Source organism: Mchenga conophoros, linkage group LG19 (genome assembly GCF_057382185.1).
Source record: "Mchenga conophoros isolate Kocher_MC1m ecotype Shallow Benthic linkage group LG19, M_conophoros_male_GT1.1, whole genome shotgun sequence".
Lineage (NCBI taxonomy): Eukaryota > Metazoa > Chordata > Actinopteri > Cichliformes > Cichlidae > Mchenga > Mchenga conophoros.
In genome coordinates, this window is record NC_140544.1 from 13,920,561 (window position 1) to 13,944,550 (window position 23,990).

Below are 23,990 nucleotides of genomic sequence, written 5' to 3' on the forward strand. Positions count from 1 at the left end.
TGGGGGTCAGGGCTCAGTCGTTTAGTGTTTATTGTCCAGGTCTTCTTTATTCTTTAACCCTTAAGGCCTTTATTATAAACAAGTATTGGTGCCACATTAGGAAACAAAAAAAACTGATCATTTTGAGAATAAAGTCGAAATTTGATTCTGAGCAAAATGTGAAGATTACAGTTGTTTTAAAACAAACTACCATGGCTCCGATATCCTCTACAAAATGCCTTATGACGAGTTAGTCAAACAAATTGGTCAGCCGTCTTATTGTGTCTTGTGATACAACACCAATACATCAAGATTATCAATAATATTTTTTTTCTTAATGTGGCCCTAATGCTCCGTTGTACTTTACACATCAGATAAAGAAAATCTATGCAAATATTTATTTTGATTCACCTATTCTAGATGCACTGTTCACACCAACCGCATAATGTTGCAGAACATATTTGCAGAATTAGTTTTTTCAGATTTTTCAAATAAACCACAGCATCAACAACATACAACAACACTTGGCTATGTACCCAAGTGTACTGAATATACAGTGATATTGAAATAGTAAAATATTGCTGTTTTAACTCAGACACACAGCTAGACTCTGCTCCGGGTCAATCGGCTCTCTGAAATTATTTCTCTGCCTCCTCCGATGTGGTCCCAACTCTGCCAACAAGAATTTAAACTGCCTCACTGACATTCTGAAATATGTATGAAAGCTTTCATGATACAGCTTCAACTCCTGGATCAACCCAGGAAATTCTCCTTGTTGCTCGCTGCTCGTGACAACTGGCTGAACCCAGAATCTCTGTCTCTTCCTTTTCTTTTTTAGAAACATCGGGATGAGCTCATCATCACATGATGCAAACCTTTTTTTTTTTCCAGTGATTCGGAGGACAAACTTTTCACAAAGCCGCAGTGTAAATATTTTACACAACACACACAGTGTGTAACATCTTTAGTCTCATGGTTTAAGGTTCATGTTTTCTTGTCTGTTATTTCTAGTCGATTCCTGCGATCACTAGGCTTGTATTTTATCTTTAGTTTGTATCCTTCTTAGTCTTTTGTCCTTTTATTCTCCATTCTGGTTTCTGTTGGTGTTTAGAGTTTCAAGCATCCACATTAAACTTTTGTGTTCAACTCTGCAATAGCTGTTTTTCTGTTATGTTACTTCATGTTTTATTTTGAAAGTCATTTGTTTGAGAGCCTTGTTTTTAAGCTTACTCTCCCATTGCCCCTTATCGAATCTTGTTCAGCTGCATGCAGTTCCCCAGGCGTTTCCACTCGGTTCTCATTAACTAGTTTCTAACCCATGTTCTGTAGATCTGCATATTTTTCCAGTTTCTTTCTAGCAGTCCTACAAATTTTGCCTAAAATTTGTGAAAAAGGCATATCCAAAATAAATTGCATGCTGCTCTTGAACCATTTGGAGTATATGCATGGTTTTGGTCTCTTTTGAAAGGAGACAATCTGTAGTTTGTTCCTGAGGTGTCAGAATCACTTTATGTCATACTGCTATTGAGTAATAGAACTTTGAACACACTAAAAAAGAGAGAAAAAAAATCCGCCCAAGTTTTTTTTTGTAAGGAATGCATGCAGATGCCTACCTTGTGAGGTATTAGCTGGAAAACACAACAGGATCAAAGCATGAAGCCTTACCAAGCCACAATTCAAATTTGATAACAATATCTTAGAAAATGAGTGTTCTATGCAAGTTTATTTAGGTCTATGTATAGGCGCTACCCAAAAAAGGCCACTTGGAGACTCCAAATGGCCCTTTGTAACAATCAACACATAAAAGGCTGTAATTCTTGAATGCTTTTATGTACAGTCCTAATTTTGGTCTCTAATTAAAGGTTACACTCAGAGCTATTCTTACATCCAGATTTATTTTCAATACTTTACAAAATTACAGGAGCATAAACATTATACAGTGTTTTTTTTTCAATTTCGAAACAAATGTAAAGGGAAAAAAAAAGTATTATGGCATTAAAACTCACTATATATACACATTATGTATATGCATCTGTGGGTGTATAAATATATATATAGTTTTTCACACAAATGTATTTTTACAATTATATTTTTTAGAGATCATTGGCATCATGCCAGTCTTTATAACAATCTCGACTTGGCAAAAAGCACAAAGGCACATCACAGGAGGAGCACTTTACTGGTGTCTTTGCCTGGCAGTGTCTGCACCTCAGACGACCTGTGGTGCTGTGTCCACTGATATGCACAGGCTTGTGATGTGCTCTGTTTGGAGAGGGTGATGGTGCGGGCGATGGAGCAAGGCTGCCAGCTGCCGCTGCCAGCTCCTCAATAAGTGTCTCCCGAAAAGCCTTTTGGTGCATGGGTACCTCTCCTTTACCCTTTGTGATGCTCTTGTGAAGCAGGAAGGCATTCACAACAGCAATGTCCAGAAAATGATAAAAAAAATGTCTTATACCACCTCTGAGTCTTGTGGATGACTTTATAGTAGTTTATCAAGGCATCGGAGTGGTCCACCCCACCCATGCACCTGCATTGACAGAAAAAACAAGAACAAACAGAATTGAATAACAAGAACAAACAAAATTGGATTTCCAAAAAACAAAATAAATAACATAATAGTTATATAGATTGTTGAATATAAAATACATACCGATTATACTCCTTCACTGCTGGTGGAACAGAGATGTCTTTCAGCACCCAGTGTCCATCTGCATCTCTAACTCTCCTTTGAACAGTGTCCCCAGCATGGGCTGTGTGGAGGGTTGAGCACAGGAACACATCCCTTGTGTCTCGCCACTGAACGAAGAGAAGGGAGTCCTTTCGGATCCATCTTATGCTGCCACGGGGAGATTTAGAGTCCAGGCAATTTTTTTTGGTTTTTGGAAATCCAATTCTATTTGTTCGTATTGTTCCACATGCCCAGATCCTCTTCTGAAGGAGGTCACAGAAAAGGGAGGGACTACTATAAAAATTATCTACAAAAAGTTTGTATCCTGTGCCAAGCAACCGTGTATCGATAAGCTCCATCACGGATTCATAACTTAGTCCCTTGCCACTGTTTCCCTGCAGCTTCCCTTCATACACGAAAAAGTCCCATGTATATCCGTTGCTCGAATCTGCCAAAACAAAAAGTTTGTATCCCCAGCGAACAGGCTTATTTTTCATGTATTGCTTTATTCCAATACGTGCTTTGGAGGCAACCATTCGCTCGTGAATGGAAATTTCTTGGCCAGGGTTATAGTTTATTTTACAGACCTCCCTCATCTCCGTGTATAATGGTTTTATTTTGCAGAGACGGTCAAAATCTGCCGTACCTCTTCTCTGCTCATTAGCAGCATTGTCCTCCAAACTGCTTAGGTGAAGGGAGCGGCAGATCCTTTGAAACTTCTTACCAGACATTATTTTTTTAGGGAATGGAAGGCTGTACAGTTTACTACCTCGCCAGTAATCAGTGATTGCAGGGAGTTTGACCAGACCCATATAAATCACCATGGCCATAAAAGCATACATGTCCTGTAAAGTCAAGTCAATCCATGGGTTAGAGGGCTTGTGGCATGTTGATCCAAAGTCATTTGTGTTTTTAATTATTGTCAGCAACATGGAGTTTGTGAAATAAAGTTGAAAAAGCTGTAAAAGTGTGTATGAAGCTGTAGGTATGATCTGTGGTCCCGGTGATTTGATGGGCCTGAAGGTGGGCTGTGGTGGTATTATGTCTGGAGCATCTGTATCATTCCATCCCTCTTCAGATGTACTGGCTGGCATCTCAGCTTGACTGCTGCCAGTTCTCCCTCTTCCTCTTCCTCTCCCCCTCCCTCTTGGCCTTCTGCTTCCAGAAACTCTTTGGAAAGTGGAAGGATGTGGCTCCTCTTCTGACGAAATGCTGTCATCGTGTTCCTCTGTACTTGTCTTTTTACTGGCTGGCTCCCATAGTTCATCTGATTCTGATGATTGTCTGTGATATACAAAAAAACAACAACGATATAAGTTAGCAGGAACACCTCAAAACACACACTATATATATATATATATATATATATATATATATATATATATATATATATATATATATATATACACACACACACACACATTATATAAAGACACACGACGTGAGTTAGTAAGAACACAATCAAAACACAAAGATGCACACACACAAACAAACAATATAAACACAGCAGGAGTTAGTAAAAACGCATCAAACACACAGAGGAGCAGGCGCGCGCACACACACACACAAAGGCACACATACAAACAGTAATATCATTGTATGATATAATAAACACTTACATGTCGAGAGTAGCGTCTCCTCCATCCAAAAAAATATCCTCTGCTACCGAGTCAACAAAGGAAACATCACTGTCTTCTTCGGAAATATCTTCCTCCGACTGATCACTGTCACGCCGAGTGCATTGTTCGAGGACTTCTTCCAGTGAGAAGTAAGTTTTCCTCTTTGCCATTTTGTACTTACAAAGCTCCTTTGGTCGCAAGTTCTCTCAAAATGCTGTATGAACACAGACGCTGTCGTCGCTATGAAAGTTTACGCAAAAGCGCACGAGTGACAAAAACCTTTTGCGCATGCAAATTAAAGGTGGAAAACAAGTGTCCTCCCCCTTAAGCTGCATATCAATCTTCTTTAAAGATCATTGGCTATCTGATACGCCAATCATTTTGACACTCTGCCACAATTGGAAGAAGTTACTGCCCATCAAAGGGGGGCTGGCCAGACCGCTGACCACCAGCTGTGTTTGGCTATCGCTGCTTGTTCACACCTGTGTGAAGCACCCATTGGTTCAAATGAGGTGTCAATCGAAAGTGCAGAGGTCAGCGGCCATTTTGAGATCAAAATACCCGGAATATTTACATGTCAAGAGCTGCTAATGCTTCAGGAAGCACCGAAAATAGGATTATTCGCCGGCTACTTTGAAACAATACTATTACATTCAGTGGATGTTTATCAACATATAAATGTCTCAGAGACTAAATATTGGACTGATTTGGATTGCCTGGACTCTTGGCAGTCTAACTACACCGTTTTTGTTGGAATATTATGAACCAGTGGACTAACAGGTGCTTTATATGTGAGTACAGACCTTATTGTTATTGTTTTTTTTCGATGTTGGCAGCCTGACATAAACACTAATTGTACCTGCTATGTTGATTCTATCTTGAAATGCTTTACATCGTTCGAATCACGAGAATCTCAGCTTTCCAAATATATATAACATGTTTAGCTTCTTTTTTGATAAGTTTTTGTACGTAACCAATTAGTCCCCTAAACCATCCAATGTACCGTGGGCGGTACGTCCGACTGCTAACAGGTTAAAGAAGATTTTTAACTTCTCTATGAATTCCCTGTTTAGATTTTTATGGACTTCAGATCCCCACCTAAATAAAGTTTTTTAAAAATAGGCTGTTAAGTTCTACAAGAGAACCTGCTCTAACATCTGAACCATGGTCAACTCAATTTACATGTACAAAAATGGCCCTAAAAAGAGCTAGTGATACATTACCTTGTGCGAAACCTTCACCTTAACATACATGACATTGCCAAAGTGAAAATGTCATTTCAGAATGCTTAAGAATATCCCTTAACTCTATAACACGTGTAAGCACTGCCATAGCCATTTGTGCTCCCAGCCTGTTCCATGCATCCAGCATGTGTGATTCCTTTAATATTTAATATATATTTTTTTCATATTTATAATTTTACCCAGTTCCTCTTTTACAAAAGACATTCTTGCAGTTTAACTGTATCTAAATTAGATTCAAAGCTAGTCAGTGGAAGACAGCTGATTGGCCATCAACAAAGTATAAAATTCAGTTGGCCTGTAAAACGATAATGAAGGGATCATTAGCCCAACTGAATTAGAAACTAGTATGCATGCTGGCTCAAATATAAGACACTTTTTTCTATAATCTGGAACAATTTCAGTTTGACAGATGACAGTGTTTAATTGTTTATGTTACAGAAACAAAACAGGGAAACACAAGCAAAGCTTCAAAAGAAACAGGTGCTCTGCCCTCCTGCTCACTGGTGATGATGGCAGTATCATAATAATGTAAATGACTTGTATATGTCACCTTGACATATACAGAGATATGTTTCCTCTATCTTACTGCCATCTGTCTTCATTATTGCCTTTTTCCTCACTTGTTCCTTCTCTTAATTTGAAGTTGACATTACAAAACTTCTCTGGATGTTGGAATTAGAATTACCAGGAAGAGCGATGGGATGGAGAGGGAGCATTGTTTCTGATCTATTTCCAGTGTCAACTCTTCTCTCTGTTCTTCAGATGAGCCCACCTACCCCTCTCTTTTAAAAGTCGGTCATCAAGCAGCTTAAAAGGAGATTTTGAACCTTTGATGTGAGGAAACAAAAGACTGACTTTGTTCTGCCGAGAACCTTTCATGTCCCTGAAATTAACTAGATGTCGAAAGTGAGAGATGGAGAGAAGGCAGAAAGGGAGAGATGGTGCAAAAAGAAAGACTCAGATGAAGGAGACAAGTCTGCCAGGTTTATCATTTGCCAAGTTTATATGATTAGTTAGAAGCTTGGGAGAAAAGGTTTTTGAACTTGTCCACAGAATTTGGCAGTTTATGTGAAAATGCCAAAAAATTGGGGATGTTTTCTTATTTCTGGATTTGTACCAGTTCTAATATGCTTGCTAGTTTGTTTTTGTACCAACAGTTCAAACCCCTCAACCTTTTGTTGTTTATGATGAAGACAGAAAACAGCAGAAAGTTTTATAATTTTATTTGGTTGTTGTTTACTTTTCTCTGTAGGACTGCCATTTTTCATCTTCACATTACTGTTTGCCTTTAGGAACATCCCGTCTCAGAGCGATGCTGAAAATCATTCCATGCTGTCTTTTTGTTAAACAAAAAGTTAAATTAGTTAAATTAAATTAACTCTTAAGCTCCCATAAATTTTATCAGTAGATCCAATCCAAAATGTAACAGAACAGAATAATGAAACAGACAACAAGGATACAGTGGAGGGAAATAATTGCTTGCTGAATTTCTAAGTTGTCTCACTTACAAAGAAATGAATAGTCAAATTTTTAAGGGTAGCTTCATTTTAATGGAAATATATTAACAAAATATTAACAAAAAATAAATTAAATCCAGAAAAATTGTTAGTTAATATCAGTTGATATTCTGTCTTTCATTAAAATTAAACTACCATAAAACATGAGAGACTGATTATTTGTTACTTACAAAATCATCAGGGAGATTTATTTTTCTTCAATGTTTTATTTATTTATTTATTTTTGCATATAACCACTTTGCTGGTTTTCTGGAGTTTATTGCCTACTGAAGCGTATCTTCAATCAACATACGAACATTATCTGTGCAAGGATGAATGCTGCTGAAGTGAAACACAAATGTTACAATGGTTTTGAAGTCTTTTGACATTTGGCACCATCTGTGAGTGGAAATTTCTTGAACAGGTATTGAACAGCAGAAATTATTTAACTGTATTTACATGCCTACAAATGCTTGTCTTTTGAATATTTTTGGCACAGTTACCCACAGTCTCTTTAAATAGCCCGTTTCCCTTTAAACTCTGAGGGGCCGTAACTTTGGCTTCTATTGGCCAATTTGCATGATTGACCCCTCTTTTTAATAATTTAAGCCAATAGAATCACACGAACATAACCTTGTTTACATTAGTTCCACTAGTTGGAAGGTACAAAGTGAGAAAGTGCTGCTAAATTTATGTCACTCCCTCCTCCAGTCACGTGTCCACTACTGGGCTGAAAATGTCGAGATTTGGAAGCTTTTGTGGATACCATACATGCCTGTATTTACATAAAAGACCTGACTTCAAATGGTGAAACTGCATTTTGCCCCCAGTATAGGGGGTACCCGGCTTCTATCTAAATGGCACCAGATGGTGATAGCTATGGTTACAAAAAGACTTTATAAGTACATCTCTGTTAACATATTATTGTAAAAGAGCACTTTGATCTCAGAATGCATGCTTACTTGTGGGCCATAGAAATTTAAAAACTGGAATAGGAGAGTATTCAAGTATCAGGGTTCAGGAGACAGACACTGTCTCAAGTTATACAGCTGGGATCAGCTCTAGCGTATGCTGCTAAAAGCAAGCCACAATGCAGAATGGCTCTGTGGGAATAAAAATAAAATTAAAGCAAGCAAACAAACAAAAAACACCAACAAAGTGCATCCACTCTACCCCAAAAAGAACAGTGTTTTAACTTTAAGCACCTTTTATTAGATCTGAGATGCTGGCGAGTGATCATAAAATAAAATTGTATTCATGAAATGTCAAGATTTGATTAAAAATCTCTGAAAACTTTATTTAAGGAAAGTCAATCTTATTGATTGTAAAAAAAAAAAAAAAAAAAAAAAAAAAAAGCCCTTTTTTAGCTCAGTGCAAGAACGTGTGTTGATGTTGGTACATGTAGTGCAGGGTTTCCTGTTTTCTTCCTGTAATTGCCTTCCTTACATTTGCTGTGAAATTTTTTCATTTATTTCCTCACTGATTAATTGTTTCAGCAAATGAGACAAAAATTAAAGTGCAATAGGTGTCCAGAAATATTAACATGAAAATTTTGTTAGCAAAGATCTTCCTGTTGTTTTCCCATTATGTATATTTTCTCCATACCCTCATTTTTCACGGTCTGTCTTCTCCTTCTCTTGCCTCTTTGTGCGCTTTGTTATTGGCAACACAACAGAATAACTTTGCATGTGGTACAAGTCAGAGTTATATTTGAACATATCCTCCCGTGCAATCAAACACACATGCAAACAGACACTTTTATAATTGCATGCCATTTATGTGACATTTCTGTAATTGCATCGTGCAACGTGTTTTGTCTCACTGTTCCTCCATTGGACACATCATAAAAACATGTGTGGTCTCTGATATAAAGACACATGTGTATGCGTTTTCTGTTCCCGTGTGTGTGTGTGTGTGTGTGTGCGCGCGCGTGTAATGACATTGACACAAGGACAGAGCCAGTAGGTGATTTATCACAGATGCTTCTATTTCTCTCTTAATGTTCATTTCACAGTTAATTTGCCTCACAAATCAGAAAACCACAAAAGAAAATGAACAGGGATTTCCAGTGTCCCAATGAAACAAAATACGTACATGGCATCTTTCAAGTCCAGAAATAAAAGATAAAATGGAGGATTTACAAAACACAGTGTCTGGAAACGTCACATAACATGCCGGTAACTGAAATGTCTTCTAGAATATAAGATGACTTGAACAAAATGTTATTGTCCCTCGTGCACAAACATTGCTTCCTTGCATGTGTTTTTAAAATTGATGCCAGTGTCCCCTTTTTCTATATCAATAGCAGGTTGGATGTCAAGTTGGCAGTGTAATTTTTCTATTAGAGGTTTAGAGCAGTCATTTAAAATAACATAGGCTGACCTGTCGCTGCAAAGATGAATTTATGCTGAAATGCTTATACCCGTGGTGACTGACTAATTAAAACATCTCATATTGTAGTGGAAAGTGTGGACTCAAAATGCAGACTCGGATGATGGCTTCAATCAACAAGAATAAGACTTTATTTTGGTGTAGAAGTCCAATGAGCTCACAGGCAGCCATACAGGAAACAAACAAACACTAATACAACACAACTAGAAACAATACAAAGGCTTTAACAGCTGAGGAAATACAACCATAAAAATATCAAAGTAAAACAGGAAATATAATGAAAAAACCCAAAAAGAGATGAATTCTACGTTTATTTTCCGAAAAGCAGAGAACTACATTTATTACTATAAAACCTAAAGATTAAACACAATACCAAACACACAACATTGTAACTTGTGGAAAGTACGCGTAGGTAAAAAATTGTAAGTAATCTCAATGTTATAAATGATAAATACGTTTTATGTAGTAGCAACATAAAAGACATGAAAGATTATTTTTGTAAGGTATAAAAATCAGGTATAATGCAACCTCAGTTCAACAACAACCTAATTGACAAAATTCAGAAGCACCGTGTGAAAAACCAAGTACATCTCATGATTCAGTACCTTCTAGAATCACCTTTAAACAACAGCAACTCCAAGTGATTTGAATTGTATTCTGTATGACTCACTCTCACATCGTTGCTTCAGTTCAGTGATGTTTGAAAGCGTTCAGTAATGCTCAGCTCTCTTAAGGTCCGGCCGCAGCATCACGGATGAGTCAGGTTCAGGACTGGACTTTTACTGAGCTGTTGCCAGATCTTGATCCTGTTGTTTTTCAGGGATTCTGATGTGCTTAAGATCTTGAGTTGTTTTTTGTTGTTGTTGGATAACCTAATTTTGACCAGCCTCACTCATTTGAATAATGTGGTGGTGGTTCTTGTTCTTGTCATTTCATCATCATCATCATCTCTGGGTGTACACCTATTTTTAAGACCTGTAGGGACTAGCCATTTGTTTGGAAGTAAAATCTTAGCATTTAAATACGTTGTTCTGCCTTTTTACCATGACTGTACACTTATGTGGGGGAACAAGCTGACTTTAATCCCAACCCATAGGCCTCTAGCTTTTAGAAAACAAACAGCTCTGAACAAATTACAACTGGCATGTTATTTGTTTGAATAATTGGAATACAAACCATACGATGCATCTGTTTAAGGATTAAACAATGTTCAATTCATGTTTCTTATGATGCATTTCTTCATCTGTAATGTTGATTCCAAAATTCCTCCTCCTCAAGTAGTTTGAGGTCATGATTATTTGTTCATCACGGCTCGTTAGTTTTCATTTTTTGCTTTGCTATGAGTGCGACGCTGAAAAGGCTGCTGAGCATGCCGGGGGTGACACAGAAAACATTATAGTGCAGGATTGTCTCTCCCTGGCGTATAAGTCACAGACTGTTCTACAGCAGTGTGAAGATTTTCTATCCTATATTTAAGCTGTATCTCATTAACACTCTGTTAATGTAATTCTTCTTGAAGCGGATAATGAACTGTCCCTATCACACCCTGACTTTGAAGATTAAGCTCACTCTCTCCATTTCAAACCTGCAGTCATGGTGGAGATTTGTGTGGATGAGGATCTGTCCATATGAAGACACGTGAAGTTTCTCCCCTGGGACTTTAAGTGGCTGTTTCTGTATCGGGTCATGGATGATAAATCATCTCTGCTCTGGCTCTGTGTGACAAGGCCAGTGCAGAGTGCAGCATGGTGAAGTACACTGTTATCGTGATTACTGATGCTGCAAACCCTGCGACAGCGTAGCGTTAGATTTTAAAAATGGACATGTTTGTTCTGCCCAAAAGTACAATGAATAATTGCATGTATGTGACAGCAGTGCGTGAAAATGAGAAGCGACCTCATCAGGAAGGTGGACAAACTCAGTTATGAGACCCAGTGTGTCACACTGGGTCCAATTTTAATGAATTGCTACATTTTAAGGAGCTGTTAGTTCTGTTCATATCAAATATATATGAGTGCAATTAAACCTGCTGCTTGTATCAGTTCTAAACTATAAATCACTGTCAAATGTTTATTTTCCATTACCAAGGATAACTTAAGTTAAAAAAAAAAAAAAAAAAAAAAAGAATAAAAAAAAAAAAAAAAAAATGGTTGACATGATTAATGGTTTGGATTGTTCACCAGTGGTAGTCTGTTTATTTTTATTGATTTAGAATAAACTTAAAAACTTGTATTCACTTTAATATATTGGCACTTTTGTCATTAAATTTCTATCATTTATTTAAATGACAGTTTTATGGAAAATATTCAACAGCCGTCCTACTTTATTCCATAAATTAACAGCTATAAAGCGATCCAGCAGAGTTCAAGTTTGGGATTTAGTATATATTACAAAGTGAAAGTTAGCAGATATAATGCTCTCAGTAATGGTATTTGACTGTTTCACAGTTGAGATTTCTCGTGATGAACTGTCATGCCAGCTCAATCTTATAGCAAAACTTGTCATATCATGAAAATGCAAGTTGTTTGTGTTTATGGACACAATCCAATGATTCCAACCTGCAAATGTGGACTTTTAAGCGATAAAGTGGAAGGTGTGTCACTCAGTACCTACATTGCATTTTTCCATTTTGGCTAATAGACATGGCCAGGATGGCCTGGGGAAGGTTGTGCAATTGTGATTGAGTACATCTGTGAAGGTTCTCAGTCATCCAGGTCAACGTAGTCTAAGTGTAGCGAGGAATGCCCAGACCTCTACATTGGAGAGACCAAACAGCCACTTCACAAGTGGATGGCACAACATAGAAGAGCCACCTCCACAGGACAAGACTCAGCAGTCCATCTGCATCTAAAGGACAAAGGTCACTCTTTCAAAGATGCCAATGTTCACTTTTTGGACAGAGAAGATGGATGGTTTGAAAGAGGAGTGAAAGAAGCCATTTAGGTCCACTGTGAGCGACCATCTTTGAACAGAGGCGGTGGCTTACGACACCAACTGTCTACCATCTATAATCCACTTTTGAGATCCCCTCCCAGACGCCTTAACGTCCATTCACACCTGGGTCATCTGACCTCAGGAAATCACATGATAGGGTGGGGCCAGGTTTCACAATGAGCTCACCCGAAACCCTGGCTGATTGTGACCCATACCCGTTTTCACACCTAAATCTGGGACTCTCCACCATTTGAACCTTAGAACTGAAGAAGCTTCTCGGATGAGAGGTGAAACATCTTCAAGCAACTGTATGTCACCATCATGTCAATACCAACGAAAGTCTCGGAAATGATTCCAAAACATTATCGACTCTATACCAAGAATTAAAGCAGTTCTAAAGCAGAAGATGTTCCAACTCATTACTAGAAACGTGTACTTAATGAAGTGGTCAGTGACTGTAAATGAGTACATCAAAGAGGGGTAAGATGAAAAATTAAGTTCAGGAACATGCAATGTGTGAAAATTGACGTCCAGAAAAACAAATCAATAAATGAAAAGTTGTGACTATTTCACAAAGTGCTGAGACTGTTGAGCGTGCACAAAAGAAAGAGCAGATGATTAGACCAGCTGGAAGTTTTCCTAGATTCGTATCACTCTTCATTTTCCAGAGTCTCTAGAACAGAGGAAAGGTTTTCCACAGAAATGTTATTTGTGGCTGTAAGGCAGGGAGTTGTGCCTGTCTGTATGTGTTCCACTCCAGGAAAAGGAAAATAAAGTGAGGGGGATAAATAATCTTGTTTCGATAAAATCAAAAGAAACAGATCAACAAAGCCAGAGTGCTGGTTCTTAAAAAAAAAAGAAAAAGTTAAAATCACAGAATTACCAAAATAAAATTAATACTCCCCCGTTAGCTGGAGAACATAACTACTGCCTAGCAGCTCAACACAGCGCTGAAGCTGGCCCACTGGGGCTGGTTGACTCCTCTCCTCAGCTTTTCTACTCAGTGCTGATTACTGAGTGGAGTCAGCTGTGCACTGTCTCCACAGGAGAAATGAGGTGGCAGCTGAGTTAGGAAAACCAGGACACACCCATGCAGAAAAACACAGTAGGCCTGCTAGGGCTGAAACAATGTGCATGTGCACAAGGAGCCACATCCATGATTTCTTAGAATCAAGGATTGATGGATAACACTGTATGAAAGCTACTCCTCTGCAGATATGTGTAGGCTCGCTTTATGACAAGTAAACCAGTGGGTCTCTCATTACACGGTTAAAACTTCAGACTCAGTGTCTTCGAGAGCAGCTGGTGATTATAGTCCTTGTCTTGCTCTGCAGCCTCAGTGTGTGTGGCACACTGGCACATGAAGCTCTCCGTCTGCTTTCATGGTAGCCACATCAGGTAGACAAACACCAGGATTCTCCTTTAATTAGAAATGATTGAAGATCGATTATCCTAATATAAAAACGCACTGATGTCTATTAACTTATACATTAATTATCAAGACTTGACATAAAAAACCAAGACTCTGATGCCACAGTTGATTGGTGATAACAGAGACATGTTCTTCACAAACCTTGAGAAAGTGATTGATGGATTTTATCTAATTTTCCATGACTGAATGGAATAACTTTGAAATACTGAATAACAAGGAACACAATGAACACAGGAAATGTGCTCTGCTTGGGTTAGGGCACTGCTGCAGAAAGAAATGAGATAAATCTGTGTGAGTTACATAAATTTATCCTTGAGCTGGAGAGTTCATTAATCAAAGGAAGCAGACTCTTGTAGGAGTTAAAGCAGAGAGGATGAGGATGTGGCTGTCTGTCTTTGTTTCCTCCCATCCTTTCTCCCTTTTAATCTGAAAATGTGCACCACAGTTCTCTTCAGTAAAGACTATTAAAAATAGAGCTATAAACAAATAAAACAAGAAAAAGGATGCTGCTGCCTTCACTTACATGCAGTCACTGCGCAGGTTGTTAGCATTACACAACCTATACAGGGTGGGCCATTTATATACACTCAACAAAAATATAAACGCAACACCTTTGTTACTGCTCCCATTCCCCATGGGATGGACGTAGAGACCTAAAATTCATTCCAGATACACAATATAACCATCCCTCCCAAACAGTGGTCACAAATCAGTCCAAATGTGTGGTAGTGGGCACATCTGCTATATTGAGATAATCCATCCCACCTCACAGGTGTGCCACATCAGGATGCTGATCTGACATCATGAGTAGTGCACAGGTGTACCTCAGACTGCCCACAACAAAAGACCACCCTGGAATGTGCAGTTTTTTGCGCTATTGGGGGTCTGGGGACCCAGAACCGGTCAGTATCTGGTGTGACCACCATTTGCCTCATGCAGTGCAACACATCGTCGCATGGAGTCTATCAGATTGTCAATTGTGGCCTGTGGAATGTTGGTCCACTCCACTTCAATGGCTGTGCGAGGTTGTTGGATATTCGTGGGAACTGGTACACGCTGTCGTATACGCCGGTCAAGCACATCCCGAACATGCTCAATGGGTGACATGTCCGGTGAGTATGCTGGCCATGCAAGAACTGGGACATTCTCAGCTGCCATCTGCCCTGAACAATGTGAACCATGATTCATCCGTGAAGCGCACACCTCTCCAACGTGCCAGACGCCATCGAATGTGAGCATTTGCCCACACAAGTCTGTTACGGCGACGAGCTGGAGTCAGGTCAAGACCCCGATGAGGACGACGGGCATGCAGTTCAGTTCCTGTGCTCAGATAGCCGATTCTGAGAACTCACGACTGCATCGCTCAGTGATGTTATTCTGAGTGAACTTCTTTTAGTCCATGTACTATTTCAGCAGCATATAAATTAGTGTCTAATTCCCCTCTTTAAGTTCCTGAAACTTCTTCTATTTTTTCAACTGCAATTTTGTGAAAAATATGGTTCAGGGCCCAGAACTGGCCAGTTAAACATGTCACTAGCCTCCAAAAGTAACCCTCTGCCTCCCCTGCAAAAAAAGCAATAAAAGGTTTAGCAGTGTTTCTAAACGTGCTAAAGGACGCACACCTATGTTTTCTTAAAAACATGAATAAATCATACTTTGTGACAATTAGTCATATTGTCAGCTGTAATTTTGATGGACTGAGTTTTCTGCTCAGCAGCCTCAGCTAACAGTGTAGCAGCACATGAACCATTTCTCAGATAGTTACACCCAACAAAGATTGTTTCAAATCTTTAAAAACAAACTCTTCTTTGTAACTCTGTTTTGCATGCTTCTGTGTCAAAGAGCCGGAAGGAAGGATAAAAGCAGATAACTGAAAATTAGCATTCTAAATGGGTAATCTGACGCTTCAACCACAGAGAAAAGAGAAACTAGAAATCAACCCTTCTTGACTAAGTGAATTTACTTCCTGTTTAGAGCTGCAGATCAATTGGGCACATCAATCACTGGCCCAAAAACCCAAAAATCTGATCTGGTGAAGTTTTTTGTGGTAAACAGCTCTACACAGCATAGTTGTATTTAAGTACATGTGACAGGCACATAATCAGTTTTCAGGTTCTGGAGGTAAGCTGTATGTGCAGCCCTTTCTGTGCCACGGAAAACCAGCTTTGCACTGAGTTAGTCAGCATGTGATGCCAGTTTGCAGACTTGCCAACTTTAAGGCTTAAGATACAAAACCTCAAAGCGAAGTCACTTTAAACTTATGAAACCAGAGAGTTTTAAATCCTCCAGGGATTCTCTCGCAACTTCCTGGAACTTAACCTGAATGTTAATAATCCTCATTATTATGCACAACAAGACCACCTCCATTTCACTTTTTGCAGAATCCTATTTTGACAGGATCCTGGTCTGTTTTACATGCATGTTAATGATTTAGGTTTGAGGATTTCTGGAGCTCAGACAGGATAACAATCCCAAGAACAATCCAATTTTGAATCAGAAACAGAAGAGTTTAGTCAATACAAGAGCTGTGTAGACACAGCAGGTCAATAATCATTTGAGTTTACTGGATTTACTGAACAAACCACAGGCAACATGGGTACACAGCACCTTTGATGCATATTGTTGCCTAACAAAGAAATGACTTGAAAATATTTAGAGTAAACAATATTGAATATGAGGTCATACTTGGCTCGATATTAGCTATATTTTCATTTTTGACAAAAACCATGTGGGGAATGGGTATTTGCTGCAGAAGCACCCAAAACTATGTTTGTTTGTCTGAAAGCATTTAGATGACCTGTTTGATTTTTCAGTCCAGTTCCAACAACACTGGTAAACAAATTTAAATGAGCTAATTTTAGATGTGCAGTTAGTGAAGGGTATGGCAAATCAGCAGTGTAATGTTGACAGTTCATTTCACAAACAGTGCCATTTTCCTCTCAGTATAATAAGAACTATACCCCGGAGGTATGCTCTGGCGCTGAAGGATAAAACAGACTCAACTGTACTGTCACTTTCCCTAATTTAGGAAACGTGTACCTCGAGGGCTAAAGCTGGTAAGCTGTGGAGGTACAGTAGGGGTAAAAGACATTATTATACAGTGACAGAAACCTAGTAGGTTTTTTTTTTAGCTCTCATAGGTGAATTGTTCTAAAAGCACTGAAAGGGTGCCTGAGGTAATTATATTTTGAGATTAAATTGTTTTGCTAAAGGACTATTGGCAACATTTTGTGGAGAAATAATTGTGTGCTTGCTCTAATTGGAGCGCCTCAGAGCACATCAAGCACAAGAATCCCTAATCAGCAAGCTCCAAGTTAAATGTCATTGTCTCAGTAAAGGGCAGTAGTACTAGGATTTATATCAACCAGCATGCTGGGCTGTTAATATGGAGCCTAGTTATATTGTGTGTTGTGTTTTTCTTCTTCCTTGGAATAGACTTGGACTAGACACTCAACCCAAGTTTTAAGACTAGGTCTTCTCACATAACTTCACACAACTTTTGACTACTAGCGTTGTACACAAGCACTAAGGTTGGTAATTTATGACGTGCAACAACACAAAGATGATGGTCTGCAAAGCTGTGCATATGCTGGTGCGTTTACTTGCTCAAGTGAAATCTCTTGCTAGAGGATGATCTTTTGCATTTTTGTTGTTGTGGCTATTTTGATACAGAAAGGAAAGTTATGAATCACATGTGAAGTAAAGAAAAGGATGTGTGTAAATAGTTAACGAATGACTGACTTCTGTTCAGCTCCTTCACTTTCTGGGTCCTGCTAATGCTCATGCTGCCACTCTGTCTAGATGAGGGCGCTTGAACACGAGTTACTGTTAATTAGGAACAGATGTGCTTTTCCATAAATTAAGCCATCCTTCTCTCTTCCTGCAGTCTCACTGGTCACACACAGATTCAGAATCCTGGAGCAGTGACAGGTACAACTCACTATAAGTCTGACTTTGCTTTGCAGCATCGTGTCCCTTGCTGGGTTTGACTGTTTCACAAAACACCCGCCACTTAGTTCATTTTATTATGAATTGATTTGCCAATAATTACATAGTCAATCAGTTATTTATGAAGTCTTAGTGAAATGTTGAAATTTTGTGAGAAGTTGAAATACTCATTAAAATGTTCTACAGGTTAAAGTGGCCTTATTTGTGACAAACAACTTAAAAATAAAAGATAATTGGAATGGCTCTATGACTATAATTTATACTACATGGTGGTAGCCTGGCACAATAAGTTATGTTAATTTCCTTGTAAACTAATACTTTTTGTTAGTAGTGCTATGGCACATAGGAACATTCTGCTGGTCACAGAAAAAACACATCTTATCAGTTGAGAGGATATTACTGTATGTGGTCACATACTGCACACAACCCTCAAGTCTTTAACTTTCATGTTGTGCTTGAAACCTGCACAAACTCTTCCAGTTTGGGAGTTACAGCTCCTAATTCTCCTTTTACCCCGGGACACTTTGGACTTTACCTTCCACATCTGTTGTATCTTCAGCCCCTGGTACTTTTCTATTTTCTATTGCTCCTTTTTCCCGATGTTGCAATCAGCTGGTATCGCTACATCTATAACAACTGAGGTCTTCTGTTCCTTGTCAGCTACTACTTTGTCTGGTTGGTTTCCCAGCAGCTGTGTCTCTCACAGACCCTGGACCGGATAAGCAGAAGAAAATGGATGGATAACCACAGAATGAAGAAATTAGAGTGGTGGCAGCTGTAGCCTCAAAATCATTAAATGGTTTAAACACATGCAAAAAAATACTCGATCTACAGTTTCTATTGAGTAAAACTAGACATTTGCCCATTGCCATTTGCAGAATGAGACTGCATTAATGAACCAGCGTTAATTAAACTGAGCCTTGCTGATTGATCCTGAACATACATGATTTCACAATTTAAAAATTGTCCTGTCATGTCATTATTATGGTCATTTAATGGTCTAAATAGTACGGTTTGATGACATATTGCAACATATCAGCTTGGTTTCCAGATCACATCTCTTTGCGTTATTTTACTCTTTTGTTTCGTGTTTAAGTTTTTAATTGGAATGCACTTGGACACTCATTCCATTGTTGCTAATGTTGAATGGCACATTCTTTCATTTTTTATGAAGTGTGCCTCAACCCCTAAGGTGGTGGAATCCTTTAATATTCATGTCCGAAAGTTAGAATGACAGCAAAGTTGTGGCTTTCCCACAACAATGCTCTGATGTGCCCTCGGCTCATGAACTTTCTGTCTTCTTCACTTCTCCTGTTTCCTGCTCTTTATTCTCGGATAAGTGTTACCCACATGGCTGCAGGTTGTGAATTAATGAGCAGGGGCAAAAACACAAAAAGAGGGAGTGGAAAAAAGGGGAAGAAATGAGAACAATGTGAAGACAAAGGGTGTAAATCAAGTCTTTACGATGTACTTTAGAGGGATGCAGAGGGGGAGTCACCAAAACAGCAACAGCCTTGGAGGTGCAGAGCTTGCATGGGTGCCACGGAAAACCTCTGAGAGAAATATGGGTGACTGTTATGGCTCACAGATATACCTGCAGCAGAATAAAATATACTGGTCAGCAGAGTGTAGGTTTCATTCAGCAACGACAAATAGTGTGTGCTGCTTCCAAGCTTCTGCAAGGCGTAAAAACATAAAGTATGTCCACATTGTACAATCTGGAAGCAGAAATACTGAAAAACAAAACATGCCATGAAAAATTGAATGCTTTCTTCTTCTTTCCTCTGTTTCCATGGGAGATATTTTAACATTAATGGTCAATGGTTTTATCCACTACTTTCTAAAACATAGTTAATATCGTCCATGTAGAGAAAACTTAATGGTTTGAAATACCTGAGTTTTAGCAGCAACATCCTGCATTATAATTTTGAACCCTTTCTGTTAGAATTTACATTTTTGCAACTAAATTGCACTCGAATTGCCTAAAATTGTATTAGTCAAGTTACAAATGCATTATAGGAGCGATGAATAAATGAGGGGGGTCAAACACATTTGATTTTTCACCAGAAAAATGAAGTGTGAATGTTTTTTGAGACTACTCTTAAATTTCAGTTTCAGTCATGGTTAAATTTTGGTTAAAACGCGGTGTCCAAACATTAAATGTTAGAAAATGTCTCTGTCTTTGGCTGGTAATTGGTTTAGCATAAATTTATATTGCAATATCACTTTGCAAATATGACATATTTGTTTTTTGAAGGTGGACAACACTTTTGCATATTTTATGTCTAACCATAGGAAGCACACAGGAACATTTTGATTTTGGAAGGTACCTTCCAACGAGTTTGAGGAAATACAGTGTGACAAATCGAGTTTCCCCAGCTGTTTTCATACAGTCAAACTTTTTTTTTGTTATAGCTAAAAATCCTTAATTAACTTGAAGAAACCCAATCCAGTGTGAGGGGGGGAAAGTAAATCAGAACAGTCATGAGGTACTGTGCACATTAATTTTGCCTGAGGTCCACTTAGAAATGTACAGAAACACACAGTTTCCATTATCTCTCCCAACCAGCTGTTAGATAGCCCACCAACTGGGTAAGTTGCTGTGGGCATCAACAGCTTTCAGTGGCCTGCAGTGCTTTAGATAGTCCCTACTGGACACTGTAATAGTACTTTAAATGACCTTCTGCATGTACAAAAGTGTGTGAAAGTGTATCCAATTTATATCTCCTTCACTATATATATACATACATACAGTGGGGCAAAAAAGTATTTAGTCAGCCACCGATTGTGCAAGTTCCCCCACTTAAAATGATGACAGAGGTCAATAATTTGCACCAGAGGTACACTTCAACTGTGAGAGACAGAATGTGAAAAAAAAATCCATGAATTCACATGGTAGGATTTGTAAATAATTTATTCGTAAATCAGGGTGGAAAATAAGTATTTGGTCACCTCAAACAAGGAAAATCTCTGGCTCTCACAGACCTGTAACGTCTTCTGTAAGAAGCTTTTCTGTCCCCCACTCGTTACCTGTATGAATGGCACCTATCCTTCAAGCTCGGGTCCTCTACCAGATGCCTGGGAGCTTGAGGGTCCTGCGCAGTATCTTAGCTGTTCCCAGGACTGCGCTCTTCTGGACAGAGATCTCCGATGTCATTCCCGGGATCTTCTGGAGCCACTTGCCTAGCTTGGGAGTCACCGCACCTAGTGCTCCGATTACCACGGGGACCACCGTTACCTTCACCCTCCACATCCTCTCGAGCTCTTCTCTGAGCCCTTGGTATTTCTCCAGCTTCTCGTGTTCCTTCTTCCTGATATTGCTGTCATTCGGAACCGCTACATCGATCACTACGGCCGTCTTCTTCTGTTTGTCTACCACCACTATGTCCGGTTGGTCAGCCACCACCATTTTGTCCGTCTGTATCTGGAAGTCCCACAGGATCTTAGCTCGGTCATTCTCCACCACCCTTGGGGGCATCTCCCATTTTGACCTCGGGACTTCCAGGTTATACTCATAGTGTATGTTCCTGTACACTATGCCGGCCACTTGGTTATGGCGTTCCATGTATGCCTTGCCTGCTAGCATCTTGCACCCTGCTGTTATGTGCTGGATTGTCTCTGGGGGCATCTTTACACAGCCTGCACCTGGGGTCTTGCCTGGTGTGATAGATCCAGCCTCTATGGATCTTGTACTCAGAGCTTGTTCTTGTGCTGCCATGATTAGTGCCTCTGTGCTGTCTTTCAGTCCAGCTTTGTCCAGCCACTGGTAGGATTTCTGGATATCAGTCGCCTCCTCTATCTGCCGGTGGTACATACCGTGCAGGGGCCTGTCCTTCCATGATGGTTCCTCGCCTTCCTCCTCTTTCTTGGGTTTCTGCTGCCTGAGGTATTCACTGAGCACTCGGTCGGTATATTTCTGCCTGATTTGTAGCTTTTGCTGAAACAGTAATGGTTGTTTTCCCACATCTGGAAATGATATGGTCTTCACTGCCATCTTGAGTATGATTACAGTCATATTTTACACTTTTATGAATTATGTAAGCTACCATGGAGTCTAATCCATTCATCCAGGATCCAAGAAGCTCCCAGACACAGGAAACTTTTCTCAGCCTCGAATTAACCAAGCAAGTGTAAAAGTGGCCGAGCCATTCAAAGGTTTCAGTGTAACCTCAGGCGAAAATATTTGTGAAACATAGCAGTGGTGGCCTAAAATCCTCGGCATAAAATTAAGACAAGCAATGTGTGGGCTTAAAGAAACAAAGCAAAAATGAAAATAGCATGCCTCTGATACTAGGAGAGGTCTCTGTTTACCACTCAGTATATGTCATGTGTCAATCATCACATCTGCTACAACAGAGAGCACCTTCAGATGAAAACCAAGGTTGTTGCCCTTTATTCTTTTGTGTTTTTTTGATCTCATAACTTCACCTTTGTCCTTTTTCCAACGTGAAAGAGCAGAGGTGCCACAGCAGGCCAAACAATTATCCCGAATAATCTGCTTACATTCGGGTGTATGTATGTGGTCGGTTTTAAACTGAACATCTGTAACGTCTGAACATCAGACAAGGAGAAACCAAAGCTCAAGCGGTGGAGTATAATAATTATTGACAATCCTGCATATTATTTTGTAGTTTTGATGTCTTAAGCAGTGTACTGATTACTGTGGACTCACTCTAAGGTGTACAATCCCAGTTTTGTAATCCACTGCCCTTGTCTGCTCCAAGCCTTTCTATTCCATTTCATTCTGTTTATTGAAGAAGCAGAGAGAAATGAGAGTGTCAGCTTAAGTTCTCTATTCCTCATCTTAGCCCTTTTAGAAAATTTTACATTTCCGTTTTTAGATAAGGCTGAGAGGGATGGATTCTTGTTTTTCATACAAATTGAATACATTTTCTGTGAGGAGAAAAAAAATGTCTGAGTGTATCTGGAATCCTTAACAGTGACAAATGTAAAAAATACTGTTGTGAAGGTGGAACATAAAAACACGATGAAATAAGTCTGTAATGTAAATTATAGAGTGACACATTGCAAGAAAGAAAACGTGCTCTGTTAGTCAGTGTGAAAGAAATTACTTTTCTGCTTTATCCAGGAGACAGAATTTGTGTAACCGTCCCCTCGTCCTCTCAGGTTCAGATCTGCTCTCTCTCTTATGCCCGCTCTATCTCTCCCGCTCTGTTGTATGCATATGTGTGTGGGTGTATTTGAGTTAGTGATGTCTATCTCCTCCCAGAAGTAGGTGTGGGTGCCCCAGATTTCACTGGCATGCCTGGTGTTCATCTACAATCACCAACAATTCTTAATCCTTACTTATATATACTTCTAAAGAAACACTCAAGGCTGTGGTGAAACAGAGTACCCTTACCTGCATCTCTGCCTGTGCAAAGCAATGAACATTCACCCATAACCTCCCCTGTAAAAGCAATATCTGATTACCTGAACCCACAACGCATTGGAACAAAGGTAACGCTCACTGATGCATGTGGGAAGCGAAGGTAAGTCTCAAAGTGTTCAGCAAAACCTTTTAATGATTTTTCAGTGGGTCCTGTCCTTGAGTTTTTTTGCATGAACCATTAAAAGTTGACAACTCAAACTTTCATCACTGTAGATTTACTATAGAAGGGAGTTACGGAGGCAAATTGATTGAGCCCCTATTTATTAATAAATACAGGCTATATGGGCTTTTAAAGCACCAGACTTGATGTACTAGAACAAGTTATTAAGAGCACAACCACTTGACATACTTATAACCTTGCCTTACTCATTATAGCTTTTTTTCAGCGATTGCATTTTAAATATCTTTGAAGGTTAATGAAGTGATCATTACAATGCCCATTTAAATTGTTACTTTTACTCTCCTAGCTTTACCTTACTTGACCCTCAACTGAATCCAGCAGGATTTAAAGTGAAAATGACATCACATTGTCATTGTCCTTTTATTTATTTATTTTTAAACTTTTTGCAATTTAAATTCGGATTGGAAAAAAGGCCAGGGAAAATGAGAAAGAAAACTGTAAGAGCCTTCAGGTATCTGGTATTAAAGAAAATACCAAAGCTTGGAAGACATACTGTTATAGACGTGTGTGTATATTTTTCTTGCCTTTGTGAGGACCATTTTGAGTCTTTGACCTTGAGAAGAAGGCAATTCACCCTTACTTTTTTACATACCTTGAAATGACAGAGGTCTGACTTCGTCTCAGGTTAGGGTTATGGCTGGATATTTATTGGTGATGATTTGTGTTAGGGTAACGGGATACGTAATGAAATAAACTTTGTGGTTAC

At 39.1% G+C, this 23,990-nt stretch overlaps 1 long non-coding RNA gene across 1 annotated transcript in view; it reads left to right on the forward strand.

The window, feature by feature from the left end:
- Positions 1-4,826: 4,826 nt before the first annotated feature.
- The window catches only part of LOC146551897 (uncharacterized), a 30,971-nt gene continuing 11,807 nt past the window's right edge, over positions 4,827-23,990 (forward strand). The window contains exon 1 of the long non-coding RNA XR_014889862.1: positions 4,827-5,057. This is a non-coding gene — a long non-coding RNA (uncharacterized LOC146551897). The remainder of the gene's footprint in view (positions 5,058-23,990) is intronic.